Consider the following 17,231-nt stretch of genomic DNA (forward strand, 5'->3'; position numbering starts at 1 on the left):
TCATTTTTGTCACTCTTCTCTGGACTTTCTCCAGTTTGTCCCCATCTTTCCTAAAATGTGGTGACCAGAACTGGACACAGTACTTCAGCTGAGGCCTTAACCAGCATGGAGTAGAGCAGAAGAATTACTTCTAATGTCTTGCTTACAACACTCCTGCTAATACATCCCAGAATGATGTTTGCTTTTTTTGCAACAGTGTTACACTGTTGATTCATATTTAGCTTGTGATACACTATGACCCCCAGATACTTTTCTGCAGTACTCCTTCCTGGGCAGTCATTTCCCATTTTGTATGTGTGCAACTGATTGTTCCTTCCTAAGTGGAGTACTTTGCATTTGTCCTTATTGAATTTCATCTTGTTTACTTCAGGCCATTTCTACAATTTGTCCAAATCATTTAAAATGTTAATCCTATTCTCCAAAGCACTTGCAACTCCTCCCAGCGTGGTATCATACACAAACTTTATAAGTGTACTCTCTATGCCATCATCTAAATCATTGATGAAGATACTGAACAGAACCGGACGCAGAATTGATCCCTGTGGAATCCCACTCGATATGCCCTTCCAGCTTGACCGTGAACCACTGATTACTCTCTTGGAATGGTTTTCCAACCAGTTATGCACCCACCTTATAGTAGCTCCATCTAGGTTGTATTTCCCTTGTTTGTTTATGAGAAGGTCATGCGAGACAGTATCAAAAACCTTACTAAAGTCAATATATACCACATCTACCGCTTCCCCCCCATCCACGAGGCTGGTTATCCTGTCAAAGAAAGCTGTTAGATTGGTTTGACATTATTTGTTCTTGACAAATCCATTCTGACTGTTACTTATCACCTTATTCTCTTCTAGGCGTTCACAAATGGATTGCTTAATTATTTGCTCCATTTTCTTTCCAGGTACTGAAGTTAAGCTGACTGGTCTGTAATTCCCGGGTTGTCCTTATTTCTCTTTTTATAGATTGGTACTATATTTGCTCTTTTCCAGTCCTCTCTCCCATTTTCCATGACTTTTCAAAGATAATTGCTAATGGCTCAGATATCTATTCAGTCAGCTCCTTGAATATTCTGGGATATATTTTACCAGGCCCTGGTGACTTGAAGACATCTAACTTGTCTAAGTAATTTTTAATTGGTTCTTTCTGTATTTTAGCCTCTGATAAGAAGATTGACTCTAATGTTGTAGATGAAGTCCATGGAGAGAATCAAGTAGAGGGGAATGTAAAAAACCTGTAGTTCTTGGGACTTTGGAGACAAAGGCAAAGAAAATGTACAAAGGGAACTGACCGTATTATTTTAGGTCTACATAGGTGTGTGATATCACTGTATTAGTACAAGTAAATTAGCAAGTAGCAGTAAAACAAAATGGTGGAATTTAAGTGACAGATTGGACTGGTGCTGTTCCCTCTGCACTGGGATGAAGTTGATTCAGTGTGCATGCTGGATGAGTGGGGTCTAAGTGTGCCAGTGTGCAAAATTCCAAATGGTCACAACACGCCTGGGCTGTCTCATTATGCACAAGTTAGGCTTAAATCTACCAGGCAAATATTTGTGTATGGTATAAAAAAATAATGAAAATCTTGGTTCCTAATGTTTGCAAGATTGTCACCAATACTTCATGGTGAGACTCATCTTTAAAATTGGTTAATGAGGAGTAGGACTTAAGTCACATAGAAAATTTTCTGTTGGGATAAAAAGTGAAAAGATCAGAAACATTCTAAAAAACTGTACTAATATAAGAAGAATCCCTTGATTATTTAAAGATACTATCTATGATTAACAATAATTATGTGAAATCAAAGCTAGAGTAAAATGATTAACACAAGCATGCATTCTTTTCTTTTGAGAATGAAGGAGATAGACTATGGAAAGATTTGACACAGTCTGCTTTCTCATATAGAATATTAAGACACAATGAAATAAAATGTCTTTTTATAGACTTTCTGTTAACTTTCCTTCAAATTAAATACAAGAACATTCTTCAAATAGGAATGAAAATTATGGACATGATATAGATGAGCCAAAGAACCAAAATTCAGATTTAGATCCTGGTTAGTGGGAGGGTTGGGATTCTGTATTCTAACCAAATCAGGCACATAATGGCCTTTCAATTCCAAGTAGTGAAACTCTCATGGTATCCATAATTGTAATGAATTTCCTACAATCTTGAATGGTGAAAAGCTTACAAGATCAGCTGCTTTGCAGTATTTCTGTCATTTTTGGTTACATCTGAAACAGAATTAATCCAAAACAGATTTAATGGCTATTAGCCAAGATGGTCAGGGATGCAACCCCATGCTCTGGGTGTCCTTAGCCTCTGACTACCAGAAGCTGGGATCACTCGATGATTGCCTGTTTTGTTCTTTCCCTCTGAAGCACCTGGCATTGGCCACTGTCACATGACAGGATTCTGGGCTTGATGGACCATTAGTCTGACCCAGTATGGCCATTTTTTTGATCCAACACAATTTGGATCTTGGGTTTTGAATCCAACTCATGTTTCTCTTTGTTTCCTGTCATCCTCCCAAAAGAGTTTTGAAGGCATTTATGCTGAGTTTTGGTTTGGAGCCATCTCTACTCTGACTTCTCTGCCACTCAGAAACTTGTCTTAGCTGGTTACTGTGTATTATTTTTTGTGTAACTGTGCATCATCTCATGTCCCAGATAATGGATCTGGAGATGTGTTTCATAAATTTACTTTTACTTTTTATGTTATTTTAAAAAATTCAAATGGAGCACAATACATAATAAAAATGCACAGAGAAGCATCAGTAAGCCAGAAGTGACTGCTAAATCTAATTTATCATATTAATATTTTATTATATGCTCATCACAATCAATGGAAGTTGAAATCCATGAGTGAGATTGATACCTCCAGTGATGTTCAGAAAATGAAAGCTAGTCAACGCTACTTGGTGGAAGAGAGGATGGATTGAATGTGATCTTATCACTATTTCTATCTTCTCCTCCAGAAAGCTGTAATCATTCTGTGAGCTCATGAAATTAATCTCTTGATGCCAGACAAACATATATAGATTTTTTTCAGAGACACGTTTAACTATGGAGAATTATATTACCTGGTTCAGAAAGCAAATTCTGTTTCATGTGGCATAAAACAGTCTTTGACCTTAGTCTCCACAAATGGAAAAACTTTGCTCCCACAACCAGACTTATCCTCATGAGGGTCAGTGAATTGCCACTATGAACAGGCATTGGGCCAGGGAGAGAGTGAGAATTACTCCATAGGCTGGTGGTTAGTGTACTCATTTAGGCTGCGGGAGATCCAATTACCAATTATTTATTGCCATGAAACTGCTTCAACAAGAGAGACTGAGAAAGAATTACAGCAGCCTAATCCATAGTCTAATGGCTCAGGCACACTCTTTCCACATGGAAGACCCACGTGCAGATCCTTTCTTCACATCTGGTTGAGGGGGGAATTGAATGGGGGTCTTCTACAGCCAAGGAGAATACCATATCCACTGGGCTAAGGGTTATAAGTGGGGGTGCTGCTGCTGCTTCTCCTCCTCAGATGTTCCTGTGTGTTTTTATGAATCTAGTCCTTCTTTGCTTTTGCCAAAATACCTAAAATCAAAACAAACAAAAAGTCTGGTTGAAACAAAATATTTTGGTTTTACCTAGATTGAAATATTTTTGACTTTTCGATTAGCTGAAATTTGTTTTTAAAGAATTGTTTTTGGCTCAGCCTGAAACAATTTTTTAAAATTGTTATTTTGGAATTGCCAGAAAACCAAAAAAAACCAAACAATTATTCATCCAGATCTGCTCATGACACCTATTTCAGTAGGCAGAGTCCCCACTTACAGATAAGGGAGCACAGGCCCAGGGTCAGATTCTCCCGTGTGCCCAAGTTTTCACGGTATTCAGCTTACTAGGCAGCCCTGCAAAGGTAGTGTTCATAGAATCATAGACTATCAGGGTTGGAAGGGACCTCAGGAGGTCATCTAGTCCCACCCCCTGCTCAAAGCAGGACCAATCCCCAACTAAATCATCCCAGCCAGGGCTTTATCAAGTGTTGCAGCTCTTTGATGCTGAGGCCAATTTTATGCAGGTCCCAATGTCATTTAGAGCAGCATAAAGGCTGCTGTAACCTATGCCAGCTGGCCATGGGCTATTACACCTGCTGGTATTAATTGGATTACAGGTGTGTTTCAGCCATACTGCATCCATTTATGACACAGCCCTTAAAACGGGGTTGTAAAGAGGTGTACACAATGGTTGCATTGAACTAAAGAATCTGGCTCACAGAGCAGTTAAGTGACTTGCTCAGTGTCGTACAGAATATCTGTAGAAGAGCTGAAAATGTAACCTTGGCTTCCTGATTCCTACTCCTGTGCTTTCACCATACAACCATCCTCCTGCATCTAAAACATCCCCCAAAGAGCTTGCCACTTAGCGGAAGACTAACTAAGAGATCCTGAGAGCCTAATAATTCCTAGCCAGGAGAAATTTTGAGCTCTGAACAGATTCTGCCAAAATTTGCTACATATTCCACTGAAGTTGTCTGTAATAAATGGAAGTTTCATTAAGTGGACATTTTGTTGTAACCCCTTTCCCTCACCACGAAGGGAAGAGGTGCTGGATTATCAACAAAGAGGTCATTTAAAAAACCGCTAAATTAAAAGGTAGTAGATGGTATGATGAAACATCAGTTCTAGTCAGAGCTTTCGTCAAAAGGTACAACTCATTTGCATAACTGTTGCTTCTCACTGCCACCTGTCCCCCTAGTATTCAGATTAGGCTTTGTTGTTGTTCTGCGGTAGGAGTCCCAGAAAAATGTCATTGGTGAGGAAGAGAGAGCAGTTTGGCTAGCTGATAACCATAGTATAGCTGAATTGTTGGTTTTTGTTCACTTGCAGTAATTAGCTACAATTTCAATTAAATGGCTGCAGGTTTTCAATGTACCAAAGAGACAGGTGGGACCTTTCTCTGAACCATTAAGAGATTGGAGTACAAAGCTACTGCCCTTTTGGTTAAATTATTCAGGGCTACAAAAATGCCTGCCTAATTAATAAATCAAGGCCATAATAGTCTATCTTGTAATGAAAAGCTTTTACATGTAGCCATTAATGAAGATAAGACCTTGCTTTCCAGTTGAATCCATCATCATGAACAGTGAAAACCTGCATGATGATGGAGAGATGTATCGATGTTCTATGCTATATCATTTGGAGTTGTCATTAAACCTTCATAGATCAATTATGCTTCACCAAGTTTTATTAATGATCCCTTTATCTAATATTAATTCCATGGCACTAACATTCAAGGAATATGTTCCACTGAACATAATAGAGCTTTGCCTGGATAATTTTGTGAATGATCCGAGGAACCTGGAATTCTGTAGTTGATACAATATGACAAGTTCTACATGACATGAGCTGTTCTTTGAGGCCAAATTTTCAAAAGGGGCTTCCATCTGACAACTGTGTGCGTGTGCATAAAATTGTCAACATGCAGATGCTTGAGTATTCATTTTGCAGCATTATCCATCTGTGTATGTACAGTTGATAGTATCGACAGGTGGGTTTTGTATGTTCTATCACCTTTGTTTGCTATCCCCATTACATGCAGGAGTACCAATTATTTCTGTATGATTTATTTATGATTTATATTGCAATAGAGCCCACAGGTCCTAATCACGGCCCCCTTGCTCTATTCTAGTCTATAGAAGCTCTTATACTGTGTTCATAGCTGTAGTATCTGCCCACCTTCTAGCATTGCATTCAGCAATGTCACCATATATCTGCAGCTGTTTGTTCTAGGGAGTGTACAAATGTAACCACTGCTAAGTGGGTGTTACAGGTCCCATCTGTGCCCAATCCACGGAAAATATGAGCACGTTGTAGCCCCAGACGAGAGCCTCAGTGCTGGAGGAGAAAGCACTGTGTTTAACCCAGATGGTGCACTATTCTGTCTTTTACAACCAGTACAATATGTGGGTGGATGAGACAGTTATCTAGTCTCCCAGATCTCTGGTTGCCATCATTTCAGTCACTGGGAGAAAGAGGGGCTGAAAAGGGCAAAAAAGAAAACAAGATCTAAAGTTCAGCTCACAGTTCCTTCTCACTTGCATCAGAGTTGTGACTCCCCAGGCTTTTCCTGGCTGGGAATCCAAATCCAACATAAACAGGTGCTCTGCCCCTTCCAGGCCTTTCTTCTGTCTCCTGTTTCAGAGCTAGTTCAGGGCTCCCCCTCAGGAGCCTACCCTGAACCCTGTGAGTCTCTTCTATTCCCTGTCCCGCTCTCTCAACACTTGGCCCCTTGCTCCTGGGGTACATGATAGAAATTAGCGCTACTCCTGTGGCTCAGCTCTCCTGCTACAGCCAAACTGCTGGGCCGCTCCAAAGGCATCCACCAGCTCTCTTCCCTGAGCTAATAACCAAAGGTCTCCCTTCCCCAGGGTCTATCAGACTTCCTTTGGGGCTCTCCCAATTACCTCCAAGCCCTAAATCAGAGTTCCTCCCCTACAGGAGCCTGCATTGCTTCCTGTGGGCTCCTTGTAGCCTGCAGTCCCAGGCCTTCCCCAGAGAGAGAACTCTTCTCCTTCCTCTCACCTCAGATCATCCTTCCTACCTGAGCAGCTTCCCGCTTGTACTGCACAGGCAGTCTTATAGAACTCAGCTGCTCCCTTCCTAATTGGCTAACGAGCCACCACCTGCTCTTAGGTGTGGTTTACAGGGTCATCATGGGTCAGCTAAGCCCTGATTTTCCCTAAGGGCCACTGGCTCCATGACAGGACCCTACACAATAATAAGCTCTCAACATAGTGCTTTTCACCTGTAGATCTCACAGCCTTTTATAAGCATAATATAGTATCAGAAGGCAAGTGTTTTAGATGGACAAACTGAGGCACAGGGAGGTGAAAGGACTTGCCAAAGGTCACTCAGTAGGTCAGTAGCAGGGGCAGGTACTGAACCAAGCCTCTGGACTGCACAACACTGTCTTACACATATTTTCATTTGGATATGTTTAAAGATAAATCTTTGGCTGCTTCATATTATTGTACCTTTAGGACTTGATTTTCCTAGTTGGTAGCAAGAAGTCCCTATTATGTTTGAATACATAGTGTGACAAAGTTCCTCCTCTACCTTGATGGGTCTTGCGCTTATTGGCGGATTTGCTCGCCTTGGAGCTTCACGGCAGCGCTCAGTTTGGCTGTTTTCGTGAACCCACAGTCCAAGTCAACTCCTCCTGTGTCTGACCAGGAGTTGGGAGGTTTGGGGGGAACCTGGGCCCACCCTCTACTCCGGGTTCCCGCCCAGGGCCCTGTGGAATGCAGCTGTCTAGAGTGTCTCCTGGAACAGCTGTGCGACAGCTACAACTCCCTGGGCTACTTCCCCATGCCCTCCTCCCAACACCTTCTCTATCCTCACCATAGGACCTTCCTCCTGGTGTCTGATAATTCTTGTATTCCTCAGTCCTCCAACACTCTCAGTTCTCACTCTCAGTTCCTAGCGCCTCTTGCTCCCAGCTCCTCACACGCACACCAGAAACTGAAGTGAGCTCCTTTTTAAACCCAGGTGCCCTGATTAGCCTGCCTTAATTGATTCTAGCAGCTTCTTGATTAGAACACCTGCAGCCAATCAGCCTGTCTGTCTTGTCTCCAGAAGGTTCCTGATTGTTTTGGAACCTTCCCTGTTACCTTACCCAGGGAAAAGGGACCTACTTAACCTGGGGCTAATATATCTGCCTTCTATTACTCTCCTGTAGCCATCTGTCCCGACCCTGTCACAATAGATACTGCAGCTTTGCATCTTAACATTTTATTTATAATTCCATTCACTTGGATTTCATTTAATGGAGACAATTAATAAAAGGTCTGTGCTTTTAACTTTTCTCTTTTCAATAGCTTACACACAGTATACTCTGAAACCAGGATGCATCCGATGAAGTGAGCTGTAGCTCATGAAAGCTTATGCTCAAATAAATTGGTTAGTCTCTAAGGTGCCACAAGTACTCCTTTTCTTTTTGCGAATACAGACTAACACGGCTGTTACTCTGAAACCTGGTTTCAGAGTGGTAGCCGTGTTAGTCTGTATCAGCAAAAACCACGAGGAGTCCTTGTGGCATGTCTCTAAGGTGCCACAAGGACACAGTATATTGTAACTTTTGTATGTCTGAAATTAAATGAACCAAATCATGCAATTTATTACCTAGAATGCAAATTAGGTGACAGCACTAAAAATGTACTATTGGTATAACCATTTTTTTCTTCCTGTTTGCAACAGGGTTGTGAGCCAAACTGTTCACAATGTCAGGTAAACTCCCAAACAAGCTTATAAATTTCCTGGACACACTTGGTCCTTCATGTTGTAGGTATATATGTGACAAAGTTGTAACACTAGTGTGTTATATCAGACTCTATTGTCTCAAAGTATCTCACAGCACATATCACAAATAGAAAAATGTAGTATTCGAGCACTTAAGAATGTACTATAGAATTTAATAGAAAAACATTTTTAAAAAGATAACCGTCTTACACAATTTAACAGGGAACTATATTTCTGCTGTGCAATTCTATAGGATTGTTCAAAAAAACCTATCGAAGAGATCATTCTCTGTTCAGTTCTATAGGATTTTAGAGTGTTTTCTATAGAATCTTATTAATTTTATCCCTTTTAAGGCTATAAGCCTTCTCTATAAAGGTAATTTTTGTTTCATCCTTTTATTTTATGGTCCAAGCTGTGTCTATCAGATTATTATGTTTGCTTATTATGGTAATGCCAAGAGACTGACTGTGGATGGGGCCCCATTGTGCTAGACATTTTACATAATGAAAGACAGTGTCTACTCCAAAGAACTTACAATCTAAATACACAAGACAGACAATGCATTATATATAAGAAATATGCATATAAACATTATAATTTTCATCCTTTGTTAGGAAAATGACAAGAAATAGACTTTCATAAGCCAACTCCTCTTTCCACTCAAATGTTTTCCTATTGTGTGAAAAATGGATGCAGATGCCAGTGGCAGGAGCGACTGGTGATAAAAAAAATTTTGGTATCATTTATAGAGCATACACAGAGTGGAATCCTTGGTACCATTTCCTCCACAGAAAATGTCTCTTGCATTTTACTTTTTCAAAGTATGCGTCAGTATGGTTCCCCTTTATTTAGTGCTTGGTTTATGTGAAAGTGAGCAGAGTTCATTCTGTTACACTGCTGTTTATGGAAATGAAACATCCTGCACAGTATGAAAAAGGAAGTTTACTGTTCATTGCTGGAATTCTTTTCATTGAGATCTAACCTCAAGAAGTAGTTTTGAGTTATGAATTACAATTCATAACAGGCATCGATGAAATGTTTAATTTAAATAAATAGGACACAATCATACCAGGGAGAGTGAAAGCGTATGGTATGATCAGGCTGCCTACAATGGCATGTAGCTGACCTGCCACTGCTAGCAGCAGATATCTCCATTGGAGAGACACAAGATGGGAAGGGCTCTGATTTGCTTCAGAGAATTATTTTGCAGGTGTCTGGCTGGTGAGTCTTACCTACATGCTCAGGGTCGAACTGGTCACCATATTTGGGGTCAGGAAGGAATTTTCCTTGGGTCAGATTGGCAGAGACCCTGAAGGATTTTCACCTTACTCTGCAGCATGGGGGCACGGGTCACTTGCAGTTTTAAACTCGTGTAAATGGTGGATTCTCAGTAACTTGAAGTCTTTACATCATGGTCTGAGGACTTCCGTAACTCAGCCAGAGTTTAAAGGTCTATTACAGGAGTAGGTGGGTGAGGTTCTGTAGCCTGCAATGTGCAGGAGGTCAGACACGACAATCATGATGGTCCCTTTCGACCTTAAAGTCTATGAGAAAGCATTGAACTCTCAGGGTGTAGCTTATAGAACAAACATTAAAGAAGTAAGCTGTGGGGCCTGCTTCATATGGCAGTTGATAAATGAATGGATCACACTCATAATTCCAGACTCAGTGAGCAGTGCTCAGGGTTTTACACCTGAATGCTGCATTCACTTTAAACACCCTGGATCGAATTCATCCATGTAACTCCACTGACTTAATCAGTATTACATCATCAATGAATTTGGGTCATGGTATGTGATATGCTAACCCTCATATTTCTCCAGGAGAATAGATAAGAAGCGGAGGTAAACACAAAAGGTTCTACAAGGTGAAGAAGAATCAGCTTGTTAAAATTCAGGCATTTTTCTTGTTGTTAAATGGAATTCTGGTCCATTTAATAACAAGGGTTATTAGGTTTTTAAGGGTTTTAAGGGTTTGAATTGAGTGATACTATTTCAGAAATATTTATGAATAATATCTATCTTCAGTACATCTATTGTCTGGCAGAGAAATTAAGGAACAAAGCTACAGAGAGAGAGAGTATAAAATGAGAAATCTTTTGTTCCCTTAACTTTTTTTCAAATCCGCTGGCTTGTTTTAAACTTTAATCACAAAATCTTTTCTTGTAATTAAAAACAAATACAGATTATCAGAATAAAAGTCCTACTAGCATAATTTTTAAGGGGAAGAACTAGTATTATGCAGCTTTACTATAAGGTTTGGTAAAATTAGTGGAACGCTAAAAAAAAATTAGAAATATTTTTTTTCAGAAAACTGGACAATTCCTGTTCCTTTTTAATCTACCAAAGTAAAAGAACTCCTGTCCAACCTCCCTGTCTCCTCCTGTGGAAGAAATAGGATATAGAAACATATTGTATTTAAGTAACTAATATGTGTAATTTATCCCTAGGTTATTCAACTACTTTTTTCACGTCTCCATTCTTTATGCAAACACCTTCGCTAGCTATGCATAACAGGAGGGGTGTATTCCTGTTCCCATTGAAGTTAACTGGAATATTACTATGGACCTAAATGGGAGCAGGAATGGAGCTCTGGTGAGCAATTATTAATACATTACTTTATAATTTACAAGTAGAGATGGGTTATCGCAGTGGTGGGCAACCTGGGGCTCATGGGCCACACGTGGCCCATCGGGGTAATCCACTAGCGGGCCATGAGACAGTTTGTTTACATCGACCATCCGCAGGCACAGGTGCCCACAGCTCCCAGTGGCCGCAGTTTGCCGTTCCCAGTCAATGGAACAAACACACGATTTACTTGTTTGCTAAAATGTATCCTGTGCAGGCTATAGGAAGTGGTGATGATAGTGTAGTAATCATTCTTCTCTGGAGACTTGAGCTGTAGAGTTATAGAGTCTTGCAGGAGACGGAGTACTGGTTTACTCTAGCAAAGCACTTAAGCGCACAGACAGTCTCACTGAAGTGATATTAGAACTGTGCAGATGTGGAAATGAATTTGGCACTCTTATTCTTCTCCCTGGGCTAAACCATCTCATGTGATGGTAAAATGTATTCAGGAATTATGTATGGGCACAGTATCCTTCTGAGATAGGGCGGTGTTTGTGTGTCTGCAGAGGGAGCAGGAGGGCAGATGTCCTTTGATTAATGGGAAATCCCATGTATTTTTGGGCATCTGGCAGACAGACAACTCCTCAGGGCTGCTCCTCAGTATCTCTGCCCCCTCATTCACTCAGTAATTGTTCTACCATTAGGTCACCACCTATTCACTTTCCCCTTCTCTGAGAGGGGAAAGAAGGAGCAGAACTGGAGGTAAAGCTGCAAGAAGCAGCATCAAATCTTGCAGGCATTTCCCAACAGAGATTCTCTGGATTTTCCAGGGATCTATACGTTGCCTTCACCCTCCTCTGGCTGGCAAAGCCCACTAATCCTAGAAACCCCTAGAGGGACTTTTGTAGGCTCAAAGGGATGGTGAAAAATACTAGCTCCCCTCCTCTCCTCTCCCCTCCTTCATACTGTTTTTAAAGTACTGGAAGAGAATGTCTGCCCTTGTGAATGAGTGTTTGGCTGAGTATGCACTGAGCCTTTATAGACTGAGGGCCAACACTTCAAAGACAGCACAACAGCGCCCCTCAAGGAGTGCACATCCACAACCCAGGCTTGTACATGCGATTGTCTGTTTTGCATGTGCATTTACCCTTTTGTATGTACAGTTGTTGGGTTGCATGCAGAAAGGTGGGTTTAGCAGGTTCAAAGAGACACGCAACTGGCACATGCAAAATTTGTGTACAGCATCCATTTATGTATTTTATTTTTTGGTTATAAAATGAACCTTGTCGATTTCCTCTTTTGATGCATATACCATTTTTTTTATTGCCAAACAAAAGGTGTTAATCAATGTTAACTGAAAACTAAGAGACACCACCCTGAAAATCAAAACTAAACATCAGCACTCTCTTTTGCCTTCCAACCCCTCAATCAAAAGCCCTATAAGACAGATAAGTCACTGTATATGAAAAATTAGGTGCAGAATGACCCATTTTATAAATCTACTGTTACAGCAAAATATACATGAAAAACCCTGTGGGTCAGCTGCAAGCCCATATAATAATATTTTACCATAAAGCTAAACATTAACAGATATTTTCAAACCTTAGCAGTGGCGCATTAACAGCATTATGTATATGGAATTATCTATGTCATCCCCATTAGCTTTTGCTAGCTGACTATTAGCTATGCAAATTTTACTATTTACATAATGAAAATTTCTATTTAAATAATAAAGTAATATTTAACTTTTTATGGTTTAATAAAGATTTTTACGCCTTTGCTTATTCAGGGGATTCATTTTTTATATTTAAACATGAAGAAATACATTTTCATGAGTCCTAAGGAATGGGTTTATTTCCTTAATTTCAAAAAGCTATCAGTTAAATCCCAGCAGATTGTCCAGTGTGCTTTTATAATTTATGCCCTGCAGGCAGGAGAAACCTCAAGCCACAGCAGTGGGTAAAATAAATTACCAGGAATTCGTTTGTCTGCTGGGAGGACTAAACTATATTCCAACAGGGGACTTAACCATCTCTGTGTAGTTGTACCAAGCTGAGGGCCTCCCGGCTTGGGAATAGACATCTGTTACTAAATCATTTCGTCACCAAACTCCCTCCCCATGACTCCTTGCTGCAAGGAAGGCAGGACTCCAGGTGCGCTGCTTTTTTCCTCCTCATTTCCACACTGAGGCCTCCACTGCACAGTTGTTAAGACACAATGGGCACATCATGTCAATGTGAGCACATACTTTTTAAAGATCCCCCCCAAGGGAACTTGGCACAACAATAGCTAACTAAAGAAGCCAGAGGGCCCTTTATCTTACCAAAAGAAGCATCTGTTTAAGGTCTAGTGCTTGAAGTGGCTCTATTCAGCCTATTGTAGCTAGGTTTGCCCTGTTTAATTGCCACTTTCATTGTTTAAAAGAAATGTAACACTTTGAGAAAGGAAAATAAAAAAAACTTGATTTTTTTTTAGCAAATATTATGTCTCTTGCTGAATCTGTTTTTATGGGTTTTCTATTTCCTAACTGTATATCTCTGTCTGTGATGTCTGTCTAATTTATAATAAGGCACTCAGATACTTGGGTGATGAGCACAATATAAATACCTTAGGGCTTGTCTACATTACCTGCTGGATTGATGGGTAGCGATCGATCCAGCGGGGGTCGATTTATTGGGTCTAGTCTAGACGTAATAAATCAACTGCCAAGTGCTCTCCCATCGACTCCGGTACTCCACCAGGGTGAGAGGCGCAGGCGGAGTCGGCTGGGAAGCATCAGCCATCAACTTACCGCAGTGAAGACACCATGGTAAGTAGATCTAAGTACGCTGACTTCAGCTATGTTATTCGCTGAAGTTGCATAACTTAGATCGATCCCCCCCCAGTGTAGACCAGGCCTTAGAGTAGATAAACACCTCATTTCTCTATCTCAATACTGTGTGGGGCAGACTCTGATCTCAGTTACACAGTGTAAATCTGGAATGATTCCATAATTGCTCTACTCTGAGCATTACATTGAGCCCATGATTTCTGTGGAGGCTTTGCCGTTGACCTTAGTGGGAGCAGGATCTGGCCCTAAATACTTAACTTGCAATCTTACAATCACTTTGGATTTACTCCAATACAAGTGAGATCAGAATCTGGCCCAGGTTCTTTAGACATTCTATCTTTACATAGACTGTAAAATTTCTGATAGTTGCTTCTTAATATATGTCTCACCTAACAATATTAAAATTGTATGCTTCTCTTCCTGAATACTAGCTGCTCTTAATGAATGTAAAATATACAGTAATGCAAGACAGCTGACCTTCATTTAACACATTTCTTATGAAGACAATGACTTTGATTCTGAACTAATTACAGACAAAATTCCTGTTGAATTCAGAGATTTTTCCTGAGTAAAGATGGCAATATCAGGGCCAAAGTATCCCAGGTAGTTCTTCCCAAGTCTTCTGCAACTTTAGATATCATACATGGGCCATAGGGATTTACTGCAAAGCTAAACAAAGAAGTGCCCTGGCTTTCCCTGAAGAGGGAGCTGAGATCCTCCTCATTGTACTTTATAATTACCAGTCATTTCAATATCAGACTGTGAAGATTTCCCCAGAAAATGAAAATGAAATGCTTAAAGTCTAGCCCCTCGGTACCTTGACCTCTTCTGAAAGATGTTTGCTGGGTCTTTGAAAATCCTCTACAGCCTGTTCAGTGGTTAGTAAACTTGTTCCTTACTAGTTTTAAAAATTAATTTCATTGGTGAAGCCTTGACCGATGTCTTCAAGCAAAAGTTCTGGCTGTTAATATGAAGCATTTACTTGTAATTTATTAGTGCTTTGCTTTCTATGTTCAGTTTCAGTTGTTATTAATGTCTTCATAATTCAAGGCACTTACATTTGCAATACAAATGAAATAATATCACACCAATGAATGCCATAGTAAATAACTCGTTTTATAGGGAGTGAACTTAAAAATAACAAAAGGCCAGGTAGGAGCCTGACCGCCAGTGAAAGTCAGTAGCAGTTACACAGCTAAAGTTCCTTTGAAAAAAAAATCTCTCTCGATGATCATAAGGTAGCAGAGAACAAAAGTTAACACGTCATCTATGGAAGATGCATTGTACCTAGTGAGGTGGCCGCTCTGGTGCATTAAACCCATGTGGATGGGGAGGATATTTAAAGGCATCTAAGGGAATTATACACCTAACTCCCAATAGTTTTCAATGGGAATTGGGTGCTTAATCCTCTTAAGTGCTTTTGAAAGTCCCACCACTAGGCTTTAGTACCTCAGTGGGCCTCTCATATGCTGCATGTGGCTTGCCTGGGTAAAGCACTGGCAAATAAAATGCAGGGCTCTTTCATAGGCTAGGGATGGGAAAAGTGATCATAAAAGGTCCATTGAAGTCAATGGGATTTTTGTTCCATTGACTTCAGTCAGGCCAGGATTTCGCTCATAATCTCTGCAATTACATGATAAACCCTTATTTGTGCACCTTCTTGGCATATAAGGTTTTGGGTTGGGCATAGTATTTTTCGGAAAGTTTGAAAAAACATGGAGCTTGAATATTCCCCCAAGTCAGCAACTATTCAAATGGCCTCCTCTGTTGTGTATGAAACCTGAAACTATCAGTGTTTTTAAATCATTGTGCTCCAGTGTTTGATGCCCATTATTTACTTGTGTTATAATAGCACTTAGAGGACCCAATGTGATAGGCATCGTAAAAACTCATAATGAGAGAAAGCTTGTGCCTTGATGAGCTGACAGTCTAAATAGCTGACACAGAGAAAGGGGATACAGAGGCACAGTGACATGCTCAAAGTCACACAACAGGTCAGAGGAAGAGCCAGGAACAAAACTCAAGTCTCTTGAGGTTTCCATCCATGTCTTATCCCCTGGATCACACTCTTTCATTTGTGCTTTAGCATTGAGATTAGCATATCCCTGAACTGCTTTATTAAAAAAACTGGTTGTTCTACATATCTGAAGTGGTATACACATTCAGGCCCCTTTGTGAACAAGTTCTGTTGCCTTATTTATTTACTGAGATACCTCCATCACGCCTGTTTAATATGTATATGTGTGTTTGTGTTCAACTCACTAGAAGATAAGAACATCCTTCTCCAGTGTATACTGAAGAAGAGTTTTTTTGTTGTGTGTTTTTTTTTTTAAAGTTTATTTTTCATTCTTGTTTCAGGCCTAATAGGAGAGAGCACCTTCTGGGGGGCAAAAAAGTCCCAACAACAAAGGAGATGTTTGAAAATGAGACTGTTTTTCTAGGTTAAAGTAGTGTATGCAATTTGTGAAAATAAAGGGTGTGTGTATCACTCATGAAGTAAAACAGGAACTAAGCACACAGCATGTGTTGAATTTTTCTGTTGACCTTAAGAACTGTGTTTTTGGAGCACTGTGGTGCTTTTTAGGTCATTCTAGTGCCTTGTCTCTCTCTGTTCGCTTCTACAACATGAAAAAGAAGCTCTGGGTAATAGTAAAATATATATATTTTTTAGTGCTAAATACTGACCAATTGGCTTAATGGTTATTATTAAATGAGACAGGATTAGGGAGTCATGCATACATGGCTCCATGTCTAGTTGGCAGCCGGTATCAAGTGGAGTGCCCCAAGGGTCGGTCCTGGGGCCGGTTTTGTTCAATATCTTCATAAATGATCTGGAGGATGGTGTGGATTGCACTCTCAGCAAATTTGCGGATGATACTAAACTGGGAGGAGTGGTAGATACGCTGGAGGGGAGGGATAGGATACAGAAGGACCTAGACAAATTGGAGGATTGGGCCAAAAGAAATCTGATGAGGTTCAATAAGGATAAGTGCAGGGTCCTGCACTTAGGACGGAAGAACCCAATGCACAACTACAGACTAGGGACCGAATGGCTAGGCAGCAGTTCTGCGGAAAAGGACCTAGGGGTGACAGTGGATGAGAAGCTGGATATGAGTCAGCAGTGTGCCCTTGTTGCCAAGAAGGCCAATGGCATTTTGGGATGTATAAGTAGGGGCATAGCGAGCAGATCGAGGGACGTGATCGTTCCCCTCTATTCGACATTGGTGAGGCCTCATCTGGAGTACTGTGTCCAGTTTTGGGCCCCACACTTCAAGAAGGATGTGGATAAATTGGAGAGAGTCCAGCGAAGGGCAACAAAAATGATTAGGGGACTGGAACACATGAGTTATGAGGAGAGGCTGAGGGAGCTGGGATTGTTTAGCCTGCAGAAGAGAAGAATGAGGGGGGATTTGATAGCTGCTTTCAACTACCTGAAAGGGGGTTCCAAAGAGGATGGCTCTAGACTGTTCTCAATGGTAGCAGATGACAGAACGAGGAGTAATGGTCTCAAGTTGCAGTGGGGGAGGTTTAGATTGGATATT

The 17,231-nt window shown here is 40.6% G+C and overlaps 1 protein-coding gene across 2 annotated transcripts in view; it reads left to right on the forward strand.

Annotated features, from left to right (window-relative positions):
- The window catches only part of DCC (DCC netrin 1 receptor), a 948,489-nt gene that overhangs the window by 95,070 nt on the left and 836,188 nt on the right, over nt 1-17,231 (forward strand). The window lies entirely within an intron of this gene.

Source organism: Caretta caretta, chromosome 5 (genome assembly GCF_965140235.1).
Source record: "Caretta caretta isolate rCarCar2 chromosome 5, rCarCar1.hap1, whole genome shotgun sequence".
Taxonomy (NCBI): domain Eukaryota; kingdom Metazoa; phylum Chordata; order Testudines; family Cheloniidae; genus Caretta; species Caretta caretta.